Here is a 14,755-nt window from a genome sequence, read left to right as displayed (position 1 = left end):
GCACAAATGGCGTCCATCCTATTTGTGGGCAGATAAATTGGGAGGTCAATTTCACCAAATTTCTCCAGTGGGAGGAGAAATTCTCCAACAGTTTCTCATAGGTAGGGCTCACCATTGGCAGGGGTTGTAGCAGAGCTTCTTTCTTTTTTCCTAAGGATTTTTTTTGGGGGGGGGTATTTTGCTTTGCCTCTGCAAGTGGCAACACATTGTGTTGGCCCTCTGCCCCCCATTTTGCATTCTTCACAATACCCCAAACCTAGCATCATTTGGGGGCATTGTTGGAGGAAGGGGGAGGGAGCGAAGGTTAAACCCTCCCCCCCCCAAATGAGGAAGAAAATTTAGAGAAAATTCAGCAAAGTGGCCTTTTATTTCTAGGGGAGTAAGAATGTTTTTGTTTTCTGAGAAATTTTGGTTCATTTCTAATTGTCATTCTTCAGGGTTCAACACCTTCCCCAGGATCTTCTAAAAGTTAAATTTCTGTGAGATGATTCTGGATACATCTTGTCTCTAATGTCTGTTTGACAATACTGCTCCTTCCTTGCAAGTCCTGTAGTGGATATGAGGGAGGCCATGTTGTATCCAGATCCAGGCAAGAGGTGGAGCCAGTGCTATGCCAAAATCTGACCTCCAATTTCTTGAAAGTTTTCTTCCCCCATGAAGGAGGCTTTCATTTTTCTGCTTCATTCTCTGGGAGTTTTATAATTTGTTTTGATTTTTTTTTTAGTGGTGTTTTTAGACTTACCTAGTCACCGTGAGGCGGTCAAGGGTACTGTACATATGTTTTTCTTTCTATTATACATCTCTTCATTGCTCTGCAGCCTCCCAGATTGCCTGCGCTTCCTGAACTGAAAAAAAAAAAACAGCGATGGGAGAAATTAGTTCATGATGTCTTCTGGGCTTTAAACAAAGGGCATGAAGCTGAGAAGCTACAGGCTGCCAGAGAGATGATTGTACAATGAAAGACAGGACACTCGTACACACTCAGCCACCTCATAAGAAAGGTGAGCACAATAACCCTGAACACAATCCAGGAGAATTCCTCCAAAATCACATCTTCCAATTTCTTTTCGGAAGCAATTTCTTTTCTATCAAATTAAATGAAAATGGTAGAAACAAATGTGGAAGACATTTTGGGGACACCACTAGTTATTTTGGTTTTTTCTCCTCTATACTTTGTTTCTTTTCACTCACTGTTGCCATAGTCTATATTAAGAAAGGACTATTTATTAACTAAACAAAAACATAAAACATTTAGCTTAATATATAAATGGATAGTAGGAAGTCACATTAGGAACAGAAAGCAGCAGAGCCTTCAAAAAAATTAGTGAACAGCTAAAGAAGCAACAGTAAGAACCAGACATGGAACAATCGAGTGGTTCAAAATTGGGAAAGGAGTACGACAAGGCTGCATATTGTCGCCCTGCTTATTTAACTTATATGCAGAGTACATCATGAGAAACGCCGGGTTGGATGAATCACAGGTCGGAATTAAGATTGCTGGGAGAATTATCAACAACCTCCGATATGCAGACGATACCACCCTAATGGCAGAAAGCGAAGAGGATCTAAAGAGCCTCTTGTTGAGGGTGAAAGAGGAGAGTGCAAAAGCTGGTTTGAAACTCAACATTAAAAAAACGAAGATCATGGCATCTGGCCCCATCACTTCCTGGCATATAGAAGGGGAAGAAATGGAAGCAGTGACAGATTTTACTTTCTTGGGCTCCAAGATCACCGCAGACAGTGACTGTAGCCATGAAATTAAAAGACGTTTGCTCCTTGGGAGGAAAGCTATGGCAACCCTAGACAGCATAGTAAGAAGCAGAGACATCACCTTGCCAACAAAGGTCCGTCTAATCAAAGCTATGGTTTTCTCAGTAGTAATGTATGGCTGTGAGAGCTGGACTATAAGGAAGGCTGAGCACCGAAGAATTGATGCTTTCGAACTGTGGTGCTGGAGAAGACTGTTACGAGTCCCCTGGACTGCAAGGAGGTCAAATCAGTCAATCCTAAAGGAAATCAACCCTGAGTGCTCATTGGAAGGACAGATACTGAAGCTGAAGCTCAAATATTTTGGCCACCTAATGCGAAAACTCTCTGGAAAAGACCCTGATGCTGGGAAAGATTGAAGGCAAAAGGAGAAGGGGACAGCAGAGGATGAGATGGCTAGATAGTATCACCGATGCAATGAATATGAACTTGAGCACACTCCGGGAGAGAACGCAGGACAGGAAGGCCTGGCGTGCTATGGTCCATGGGGTCAGGAAGAGTCGGACACGACTGAACGACTGAACAACAACAACAACAACAACAACAACAATAACAACAACAGTGTTTTATATTCATGTGACTAATCGACAGCTAGACGACATTTGAGCATTGTAATTCTGTTAGGCTGTAGGGTCTATTTCAGATGTTCATGGATTATCTTCAGGGTTAGTGCTCAGATGTCTCAATAATGGGTTTATACAGCTCAGCTTGTCGTGGAAATACTAGTTGAGCATATAACGAAAATATGTAATCAGACAAATTAATCCTGTATGTTCTTCAAATCTTTAAAACTCAGACATTTCAGCCTATAGTGAAGGGTATTTACCTCTGGAATGAACTGTTGATGAATCGACAGCCTTGTGGAAACTGCACTGTAAATACTGTATCAAGTGCTTGAACAGAAATGCACAATAGCGGTGGACAGTAGCATTCCAACTGTTAAATGAAAACAGGGTGTAATAAATCATGCTCTGGTAGCGTCATTCATCCTAGTGATTGCTGATCAGACCCTGCTAAGCCTAAGAAAAAACTAAATTCAATAAACACCATAGCACCTATGATGGACTGAAATGGATGAAAACAATGGAAAAGCTTAGAACCGTGCAAGTTGCTGCTGTACTGAGACAAAGAGACAGCCAATGTAAAGACCTTGGCACACGGATGAGAAAACATTTTGCAGATGGAGAAGGAACAGCGGAAATAACAAGAGAGAATCCAGAGCTTGGGTAAAACTAGGGCCTCTTTATTTAACATGGAAAACATTGTGTGTGATAAGGGGCACAGAAGAAATTGATCTGGGGCACTGTTGCCGAAGCAGCCAGAACATTGTTGGTTTTGTTTTGAAAAGATGCTGATAGAAAACAGGTTTATATGACCTGTGGGACAAACAGCCTACTACAAGGATGTTTATGTTTTCCGTCAAGAAAACTCCTGAGCATATACGGAGGCTGCAAACGTTCCACCTCTGAGATTAGTTCCATAGTGACATACAGGGTCTGATTCCATCTCTGGTCACTATAAGGAAGGGTCTACTCCCTGTGCTGGCAGTCCAGAATGTGGCACCTGTGGAAGCCATGGCGCCCATGGAGACCTGCACACTCACGAGGCTGCTCCCCTCTTTTGCCTGCCCATTCTGAGACAGTGTTTGGTTTGGGCCCAGAGGCATTCTGTGGAAATAAAGACGGTGGATGGCTGGAGCCACTGCTAGTGCTTCGTTTTGCAGCATACTTGGCTACCCTGTGAAAATGTGAAAGAAAGAAAGAAAGAAAGAAAGAAAGAAAGAAAGAAAGAAAGAAAGAATCCCTTCCCCTGCCACTACCTGGTAAGCTCCAGTATGAGAGGCAGTGAGCCTATGTATACCGGTTCCTGCAGAACATGGGTGGGAGAGTGCTGTTGCACTTGTGTCCTGCTTGTGGTTTCCTAGTCGACAGCTGGTTGGCCACTGTGTGAACAGAATGTTGGACTAGATGGACCCTTGGTCTGATCCAGCATGGCTCTTCTCATGTTCTTATGCTTGGGGGTGATAGCTGAGTGACTGGAGCTAAGGTGGGGAAGTAGGAAGGAATCTCCCTCTCTCCCTCCCCCCCTCCGCTTTCTCCTGTGTTGCCCCCAAACTATGGAATAAACTCCCTCAAGAACTACAATTGGCCCCCACTCTCTTGGCTATTACAAAGGGCGTAAAGACAAATCTTTTCAATTTAGCCTTTAAAAATGTTTAGTTTTTACTGTTTTTACTGTTCTTGTTTTTATTATTGAAACATTTTATTGTTTCAGAATTGTTGTACGCTGCCTTGATGGCTTTTTAATCAGATAAGGCAGTATATAAAACCTTATGGGTGTTATTGGCACTCTGTTTTTGAAAGAATAATTTTAATATCATGTTTCATTCTTTTCAATCTTTTGATCATTTTATCTCTTGTTGCTTACTGCTGCAGAATCTGTTTAGATGTGGAATGGTATACAAATGTTGTAAATAAATAAATAAATAAACTGACAGATGAATGCTGTGTATGTGTGTGAGTGTGTGTGTGAGAGATGCATGTCTGTGAAAAAGAAAAAGAGAGAATATGGGTGGTGGGTGACCCTGAGAGAGAGTTTTAGCAAAAAAAAAGTTTTGAAATCTAGAATACCAAGGGCAGTATTCAACAGTGCCACTACGCTTACGCAATTTACCTAGCGCTAACATAAGCGACCTATAGCACAATGCCAATAGCATAAGCTGGCATGACGGATTTCCCCAGAAAACTCATTGCGCCACCTGACACTATTGCCATGGCACTAGAGGCCACTTACACAACACTACATCAATTAAGCAAGGGGAAGCAGCTCTGGATACTGCACCACATTTCTCTGCTGTTCATTTGTGCAGAAAATTAATATATTTCTAGCCCTTCCTGTAGCATACTAAAGTTGTGTTTGGGCCCCTTCCAACACTACCTTAGTGATATGGGTGTTCTTCCCATGCGTGTCTTTCCTGTGTGGCTTCAGTAACATTAGAAGGTCCATGTCAGGTGGAAGAAGTTCATAAACTGGCCCTTTCCTACAAATGCTTTCTCAGAATGGGCAACACTGGTCTAGGAAGTAGCCACCTTTTCCAAGTGTAGTTTCCTTCTCTAGCTGAGCTTCAGAAGTATTTAATGAATGCCAGAAATTGCAGCATATTAACAACAGCTCTTTTAATGTCTAAAAACTAGAGAACAGTCCTACCAAACTCACTAGTGCAGGCTTCTTGTTCTTGGGGCTTCTGCTTTTAGTTCCACTTTTCCATGCCATACCATATAAGGCATTGTCTATCTCTACTGACTGCATTTCACTACAAAGGTATCCCCTGATGTAGCACAAAAAGGTGTTTTTTTAAAGGGTTAATATATATAGGCCTGGTTTGTGTGAGTCTAAAGTAGCTTTCTGAATTGTGGCTATATTTTTCAGTAGCATGTATGGGGCTAAATCCAACATTATGCAAATGGCCTTACACTCGTGCAATGGGGGTTTCCCTCCCTCTCCTCCCCCTGTAGCTCCCCCCCTGGCATGGCCCCCAAATCTGCTCTGGAGGGTCTGCTAACGTTCTGGAGCAGATTTGGGCAGCATGTGGAGGGCTGTAGGGGGGAGAAGAAATTTGATCCAGTAGCAGTGTCTATTCCTTTGGAGGAAGGACACCTTTGGGTGCAACCTTAGATGTCCTCGTTGTACTTTTCAATTGTATTCTCTTTATGAGTGAAGAGAAGTGGATATAAAGGTGGTCTCAGAGCCTGGTCTGAAGATGCATGAAGCAGCCACCTTGCTGAAGCTGAGCAGGTCTGTGCCTTGTCAGTGATTGGAGGGGAGACCTCCTGGGATAACTTGTAGTCACCTTGAGTTCCACGATGGAAAAAAGTGAGTCATAAATATAACACATAAGTATATAAAGGTATAAAGTCTTCTGTTGGGAAGTGAAATGTGCTGAATTATTTACTGCAATAAATGTGATTTAGGTGTGGATAATGGCACCATATGGTTAGAATAAGGGCTGGTATTCCTTTTCATCCAAATGTTGCCTTCTTGGTGGGGTAACTCTGGTTTGGGAAGGAAAGATGGCTTTGGTCCTGCCCACATGGTTCCTTCATACACATATTAGCAGAGCACTTTGGAAGAGGCCACAGGAAAATGGCCCCCATGCCACTGCAGGTAAGAGTGAAATTATGATGCAAAAGGAGGACTTGAGTTTGGTATAACAGTGGTACTCCATTGATACTCAGGAAAAACAAAGTTGGTTTATTTAAATTTGAGTGTAACATAAATATTTCTGAGAAATAATAAAGTGACAACAGTTTTTTCACTCCACTACTTTCACTTTCACTCCTATTTATTATTATCACTTTTCCCCCTATCATTATTATGATCACCTTCATCACAATGTTGTGAGAGAGGTCATTCTAGAACTGTCTGGGATAGCACTGGGAAGCCATGGCTACAGCTTCCCTGTGTGATGATCCTTAGGGAAGGTCTATAGCTCAGTGGCATGCAAAAGGTCCCAAGTTCAATCCCCAGCATCTTCAAGTAGGTCCAGGAAAGACTCCTGTCTGAAACCCTGGGGAGCCACTCAGGCAATACTGAGTTAGAATGGCCAATGGCCTTACTCAGTATAAAGCAGCTTGCTATATTCCTATCAGGGCTACAGGTTGGAACATCGCCCTGGGTAGGAAAGGATTTCCATGTACTGACGTGACTCTGCTCACCCAGGCTGGCCATTGACTCTTGTTAAGAGGATGGGCTTCCAAACTTTCTGTTCAGGCTGGGACTTCTCCTGGGAAATGATAATCTTTCCTGGCTCTGGCTCTTGGCTTGTAACTTGGCTCCCACTTCTGGAATGACCTTCCAGCTCTGTCTCATGACTTGACTCTTGGATCCCATTTGACAGCAGCATATAGGTCAGCTCTGGCATTCATTCCCATCATAGAGATGGAGAAATAAAAAGCAAATGCCCAAGACCTCATTCTCACCATTAACCCAGCAAGCACACACCAGCCCCCTGTTCAGAAGGCAGAGGAACTCATTCCAAGCATCCCTCTCCCTCCGTAACTGGGGGTAAACACAGTTCACGTTGACAGCATGACTTTGTTCAGTGAAAGCAATCCTGGTTCATCATAGTTGTGGTCATAAGCAAGGACCATTGCAACAGGAATATGGTGTCTATGGCAAAGGGGACTTGTTTGAGGCTCAGTATCTGTTGTACCCCACTGGTTCCCATGCCTGTGCTCAGGCATGCTTATTTCAAAAGTGCTCATTGCCTTCAATAAATGCAAGCAACCCATGAAGACTCTTTAAAACAAGGGTTTATAAAGTCTCATTTTATAAGACTTTATAAAACAAAATCTTATAACTTTGAGTTATTGACCTGGACGAATCCCTATCACATGGCTGAAGAAGTCAAAGTGGAACAAAACATTCTTTTCAGCATCCTGGACTGCCAATTTAAGCTTCTGCTATATAATACACTATAGGAAACTAACAGGAGCCCCCGCCCCCTGCCCTCCAGTGGCTTCCAAGGGGTATAGTTCTGCTGTATATACATGATGAAATATGTGGTTTTGAGCACACTCATTTGTCATAAGAACAACTCTTTATTAAGAGAAGATTATATGAGGGGAGGAAAAAGGTACAGAGAGGAAATCATTGCTGCATCTTCCTTTTCTTTCCCATGAAAAATGCAAGTTCAATTTTGATTACCTTCATAAAGCAGAGAAAATGACTGGCAAACTCACAGTGCTCAGAGTACACCTGATAAATGGTGCAACTATTTTACACAAGTATGCTTGTTCATTTATTGAAAAGAATAGCTATTTTGTTCTTTCTGTATGATACCTTTATAATAAAAGGATTGGCTCCCAGGAAAAGACATGTGATTAACTGAGCCAAAGACTAGAGGCTAGTGATTCCTGAATGTTCCGATATATGTTCATGGAACAGGAACATGCTGTCTGTGATTATTATATTTTTGAGTAGAAGCACTGTATCAATGGGTACCTTGACTCACTTATAGTAGCTTTTTTATATCTAAAAAATAATGAATAAGCCAGAGAACAGCACAAGGAGGGAAAGCAGTGATGGCTACATGCCTAGCTCCAAACAAAGGCAACCAAACAAGGAAATTAAAGCTGAGGATTTGAGAAATGCATGATGTTCTGTACCTGAGAAAAATTAGGAGGGAGAAAGGAAACATCAAAGGTAACATAAAGGTATTTATAGCAGCATTGTAAATCAGCCTGAAAATGTTTTAAACCAACTTGGTGCTTTACTGATGTTTTGGGCTACTGCTCCCAGAGTTCCTGACCGTTGGCCATGCTGGCTTGGGCTGATGGGTGTTGAAGTTCAAAACATCTGGATGGCACAAGGTTGGGGAAGGCTGTTTTAAACCTATAAATGCCACAAATATCATTATCTATATCTACAGTATATCTGTCTATAAGTCCACAACTGAATTCTCACAAATGATGTTTTGTATCTGAACTTTCTCTTTTATCTAACCAAGCAATGGTGCTGTATGAAGTATCATATTAAAATATTTGTCTCAAATATGTCAAAGGTTGTATCTTCTATTGGGTTCATTTAAAATGGTTATGCATTATCCATGATTTCTGGTTTTAATATTTTGCTACTTCTGTTCCAGACGTTGTGGGAAAAGAGAATTAAACTGTACCAATCTTGTGTGATTTCAAATCCATGATTCATATTAAAAGGCAATACTTATCCTGGTATTATAGGATTGTGATCACCAGTTTTACCTGGCATACAGCTGCAGAGATGGGGAAGGCTTCACCTGTTGAATTTCTCCCTGTCACACATCAGTTAATAGCACAGGAGCATAATCATCAACATTTTACAGATGAAGATAGGGCCACTTCTGTGAATGTGCAAAACACCCAATTTCACAGAAAAGTGAATTCTGTTCCTCACTGTTACACACAGCTGAATGAATTTAAAGCAGAACTTATCAATTTACTCCAGAGTCTCCTCAGGAAAAAATAAAATCTGCCCTAATTTTGCTTACAACTGTCTTTATCTGCTTTAAAAACAAGCTCCATCTATTTACCATATGACATCAAACTACAAAAGCCGTAACACACTTGGATATACATCAGATTTGCTCTCTTTAAGAAGATCCATTGTTTTAAAACAGTGGATCTTTAAAAACAGTTGCACACTGTGACAGCCAGCGTGGTATAGTGGCTACAGTGTCGGACTGGGTGTCAGGAGACCTGGGTTCTAGTCCCCACTCGGCCATGGAAGCTCACTGGGTGACTTTGGGCCAGTCACAGATTCTCAGCCCAACCCACCTCACAGGGTTGTTGTTGTGAGGCTAAAATGGAGGAGGAGGATTATGTATGCCACCTTGGGTTCCTTAAGGAGGAAAAAAAGGTGGGATATAACTGTAAGAAATAAATAAATAAAAACATTATATCATTTCTATTTACTATAAAAACAAAATAAAACCCTCACTCATATAGCTATTCTAATATAACAAAATGTGAATTAAAATAGCATTTAACACTTCAAACATAAATGGTGGGGACAAGACTAATTAGCGTCACTGTTTGCATATCGATTGGAGCATACAAAGCAAGGTACACAAACCTGATAACTGTACCTGGCCACCAGATCAGTTCTATACCTATAACAAAGCAGAAATGGGGAGGAAGGGAAATGAGATCTCAGTGTATTTCAGAGAGTAAGGGCACAGCCCTATGCCCCAATTAAGGAATGATCTCCCCGATGAGTCCTGACTGGCACCAACTTTGTTATCTTTTTGGTGCCAGGTCAAGACTTTGGCGCTAGGTCAAGAGAGCTTTGGCTATGGGGCGGTATAGAAATGCAATAAATAATAATACGATAATAATAAAAAGAGTTTTCTTTTCCCCCCAGGCATTTGGCAGCATATGATGAGTTAGAATTGATCCTGGATTTGTTTTATAGTTTGGTTGATTGCTCCAAGGTTTTTTAAGATATATGTTGTATTTGTGTATACTGTCTCTGTGTGTTTTTTGTATTTTTAAATTTTGCATACTGTGTTTTTAATGTTTTAACCTTTGTAAACTGCCCAGAGAGCTTCAGTTATGGGGCGACATAGAAATGTAATAAATAATAATAAAATAATAATGTTTAGACAAGAAAAGGTGACTTGGGAATGCCAGGAGCTGTAGAACTTTTTTCTGTCTAAACATGCATTGGATTGTGCCCCAAGAGTGTATGCAAGTGGGGCCCCAAACCATTTTTAGCGGCCTAGTACAAACTTGTGACATGTATCCATTCCCACATACAGAGCACAATCCCATCCCATTAATCTCATGAGTCATGGAAGAAAAGCTTTCATTTTAATTCTGAAATTACATTTTCTACATTTCTGAAATCACACCATGGCCCACACACTGGCTTTCCTACCATGCCCCAACATCACCCCTGTCTTGTTAAACAAAAATAGCATTACATCTGTACTGAAGAAGGGTCCAGAAAGTTTGCTGCCTATTTTTATTCTTTCTTCCTATTAATGGTATTAACCTGCTGAAGTTTGCTGAAAATTCTTTCAGTTTCCACCAAAATCACTGGCAGTGTACAAAAAATTTGTAGGGCTATGCTGGAAGTTGTAGAACTGGGAGTTGCATGTTTAGGCAGAAAAAAGTTCTACATCTCCCAGCATTCCCTAGTCACCTTTTTCATTCCACTGAAAATTAGTTGCAGCTGTGTTCGAGGGACAAAACTTATTTAATAAGGTAGATGGGGATGGTTCATATTCTTTTCCAAAGGTAGACTTGAAGATATCTTTTTTTCAGATGCAACATTTCCCAGGGAAAATCCATGCTGCGTCTGCCCCAGTAATCTCTACTTTCAGTTCCCAGCCAGATGGACAAGGCTCAGGACAGGACAGAAGGTCTGTAAATTAAACACAGGAGCGGGGAGGATGCCCTCAAGTTTAACCAGCGCCACAGGTAAAGGCAAAGAGGTTAGTAGCAGGGAGCAGCACAGCCAGGTTCCTCCATGCCAAAGTAGCTCCATTCTGAGAGCGGCAACAGTACCTCATGCTGTGCATGCCTGCCCTATGGGCTACCTCTACTCCTCAATTACCCACAAAATGAGTGAGGCCCAGCCAGGGGAGGCCAGTAAATTAAATCAGGGGGTGGGATCCCAACAAGCTCAATTGAGGGCAGTTACAATGCAAACAGAGGAATGTGGACCTGGAAGGGGCAGTGAGGCTGGCTTTCTGGCAGGTGCAGCCAGGCAGTGCCGTGGCCTGTTAGGCAATCAGTTTGGTAGCCTGCGGGAGTGACTGCCTCGTAAAGCCAAGAGGCAATATTATGATGGACTGCCTCGCTGACTGTGAATATGCAAATCACTAACCTCCCATCCTGTTCCACCTGGCATGGGCCCTGGATGAATTCACTTTAATTTAAAAGTGAACCAATTAGCTGGTTTCCAGCCCACAGTTGAAGCACGGTTTGGGGAGAACACAGAAATGTTGCCCACCTGGGAAGTGGGGTGTCTGTTGCTTGTAAGGACAATCCGTGACAGTCCCAGAATCACAAGGGAAGATGCACTCCTGATGGACACTGGCTTTGGGGGGCTTAACCCCCCCGCCAAACATGCACAGGATTGAGGTGTTAATGTTAGCATGGAAAAGCACCTTAAAACCCTATGCATTCATCCACAAAGACTGGGAAAGTGCTGAAAGAAAACATAAGGGAAAGGGGGAGATGGCTGTCACATGGTGAGGATAGCTGTTCCTAATTTCATCCATGTTCATAAGCTTCTGCAGGAAGGGGCAAGGAGGGGCAATTGACCCTGTGGAGATCAGCCATCATCTTCAGATTCCCAGCTTTCATTTTAGCTCTTGCAGATGCCCAAGTGGGACCTCTTCCCAACCTTCTCTTAGTGTTAGCCTTGGAGCTGAGACAGTGTGCCATGCAGCTCCACAGAAGTACTGTAGAAATAAAGAAATCTCTTGTGGAGGTACCTGACTCTATTGTGTGTTGTGTGTAGAGCAGAACCTATGAATGGGCTGCAAGCTGAGCAGGTTACCCCCAGCCCCCAATATTAACTATCTCCTTCAGTCCTGTATTGATCTTTGGCCCAAAGAGCCATTCCAGGGGTGAAGGGAGTCATGGAAAGAATTAAAGGATTCAGCTGTGGGTAGAAAGACATTGAATGGACACCAGGTCCATTGAGAAACAACAGCAGGGTAGACCTGGTATACAAATTTCTCAGAGGCTAGACCTACCTATCTTGGTAGACCTGGTGCCCAACCCTTATCACTGCTCAGTCACCAAATCTACCAGAAGTGATAGACCTGTTCTCTGATGCCATCAGGGCTTTTTAAAAATGTGCAACCATGCACAAAATGTACAGTTCAACACTGTAGTTGAACTACAGAACATTGCTGTAGTTCAAAATTCAAGCCATGCAGAAGTTGTATTGTCAACTGAAAAAGTGGCTGATAACAACATGGAAAGTAAAGTGAGAAGTCCAGACTCCCCTAGAACCCTAAAACCTGGTCAAGCATACTCATTTCTCCTTCCACTGCTAAAGTCACCCCGCACAGACACCACTGCTACTCTCTAGAGCTGCCTTCCCCAACCTGGTACCCTTCAGATGTTTTGGACTTCAACTCCAATCAGCCCCAATCAGCATGGCTAATGGTCTGGAATGCTGGGGTTGAGAAAATGTTCACCAAAGTTTCCAAGATGAAGGAACTCATTCTAGGATGAGTCATGTGAAGTTGTCAATGTTATGATAAGGGCAGTGATGCCCCCAAATATACAACATGATATTCTTAAGACAGCTGTACTGTGTGCATTTTGGGTTTTTTTTTTCACTTGTTCCAAGGTGTGTGTGTTTTTTATCCCTCACTCCAAATGATGTTTCGTTGGACTTCATGACGCTTCTTGAATATAACACTTTTCTGCATTAGTGCTGTTCAATTCCCAGGATCTTCTGCAACTCTGTGTAGGCTTCTAAATGCCATGGAATGTGATGCTAAGCTACAAAGAGAACACACAAGGAAAGTGCACAGGTGTACTGTAGCAGTGCGCGAAATGCGCCCGAATTACAACCACAAACTGCAGTGCAGCTTTGCCCCGCCTGCCCTGAAAAAATTCCTGCAGATGCCCATGATGCTTGCATATTAAGAACAGCAAAATAAAGCCATACACGGTGCAAGTCTATCCATGTTTACTCAGAGCCAAACTATGCCTTACTTCAAAGATGCACTTAGCAGCTATGTCTGTCTGTCTGTCTTTCTTTTTCTTGTGGCACCTTAAAGACTAAGACATTTGTGATGACATAAAATTTCATGGATGAAGTGGATTCAAGTTCACAAAAGCTTATGCGAACCTCTCCTGATCTGGCAGCCCCAGATGTACTACAATTCCCACCCTCCCAAGGGGGTTGGACTCGAAGGTCTTATAGGCCCCTTCCAACCCTACTATTCTATGATTCTATGATTCCCCAGCAATCATGGCCATTGGCTTTACATGGTTTACTTCAAGATCTCTTGTTATATAGAAACTCGAGTTTTGCATATGCTGCAGAGATGTCCCTGCACTTGCTAAATTTATCTACTAGGAGTGTGAAGAAGAAGCTGTGGGCAGCGTTGCTGAAGTTCAAAAGCTATTATTCACTGTCTAGTGCTGTTTAACTATCATGGCTTCCTGTCTACGAGAAACCACTTGGGTATCCTTCAAAGATAAATGTTTCAATGGTCAGTATATGACATGAAGCTAAGCCTGCAATCCTAAAAACCTAGGCAGAAAGTCCTATTGGACTTAGTCCCATTGGACTGAGGGGCTTGCTTCTGAGTAGATATGGATAGGATTGCAAATGTCTACTTATAGATGTCTCCATGGGTGATTTGTTGCGAGCCGGCTGCATTTGGAGGTCGTTCGGGTCACATGCAGGCTGCCATTGGTATACCTCCATATCTCTGCACCATATAACAGTTGTGGAAGTATCTTCTTCAGAAATACCTCAGCTGCTGGCACAGCCAGGGTCCCTCCTTGAAATTTAAGAAACACATCAAGAACTGTATAGGGTGGGAAGGTTTCAATTTAAATGCCTTCAAATGATGTTTCCATGAAAGCTGAGCATTAAACTCGAGTCCCAAGAATCTAAAATCACGCTGCTGTTCAATGGGTTTATTATCCAATGTCCACATATGGGTTTTTCTTCTTCTTCCCAAACACTACCACTTTTGTTTTTGTATAATTTATTAATAGGTGCTCTTTTGTGCAGAACTTACTCAATTTGGTCAATAACTTTGGCATCTCAATTAATGTGGTAGAAAAATCATAGCAATATCATCAGCACACAAAAGAACAGAGAGCTTGACATCCAAATGTCAGTTGAATAATGTTGAAGAAATTGCTCCTGCTTTATTTAAAATGGCGGCATTGGCAGAAATGGCTGCAGTGCCACCACCAGCTCCAGCCAGAAGAAGCCTGTGGGAAGTGACTTTGAGGAGCATGAGGGAAATCACCTGCCATGACAGTATACAGTGCTAGATTGGCCCAGTATGGAAAACACACCGCTTGAGATCCCTCTACCCTACCTATAGCACTAAGCTGTTATTGTTCTTTATCATGAATATTCATGGCGCTTTACAGAGTACAAGAAGACAGGTCCCCATCCCAAGGATCTTACAATCTAAAGTTCAACAAAGGAAAGTGAAGTGGAAGCAGGCGTGAACAGGAAAAGCATATATAATTGTTTTAGTTTCAGGTGCTTATGCATAGTTATAGGGTGAGATACAGTAGGACACATGGGAACATCTTAAATGACTTATTCTTCTTCTTTCTGTGCCCAGAGGCAAGATCTCTAATGATTTTGACATGCTTGTTTCACCAGTTCTGGTGCAAGCTCTCTTGCCACTTGAAGTGCGATAACATGTGCCTCATGCTTTTTCCTTCCCCCTCTGCCGCCGCCGCCTCACACCCCTTTCCCTGCCACCACTGCATCATGCCTTTCC

At 42.4% G+C, this 14,755-nt stretch overlaps 1 long non-coding RNA gene across 1 annotated transcript in view; it reads right to left on the bottom strand.

The window, feature by feature from the left end:
• The window catches only part of LOC146348014 (uncharacterized), a 70,480-nt gene that overhangs the window by 38,974 nt on the left and 16,751 nt on the right, over positions 1-14,755 (bottom strand). The window contains exon 2 of the long non-coding RNA XR_014790495.1: positions 743-845. This is a non-coding gene — a long non-coding RNA (uncharacterized LOC146348014). The remainder of the gene's footprint in view (positions 1-742; positions 846-14,755) is intronic.

This window comes from Heloderma suspectum, chromosome 4, assembly GCF_057233095.1.
Source record: "Heloderma suspectum isolate Gila_16-S chromosome 4, 16-S_ref, whole genome shotgun sequence".
NCBI lineage: Eukaryota > Metazoa > Chordata > Lepidosauria > Squamata > Helodermatidae > Heloderma > Heloderma suspectum.
This window is presented reverse-complemented; position numbering and strand designations above follow the sequence as displayed.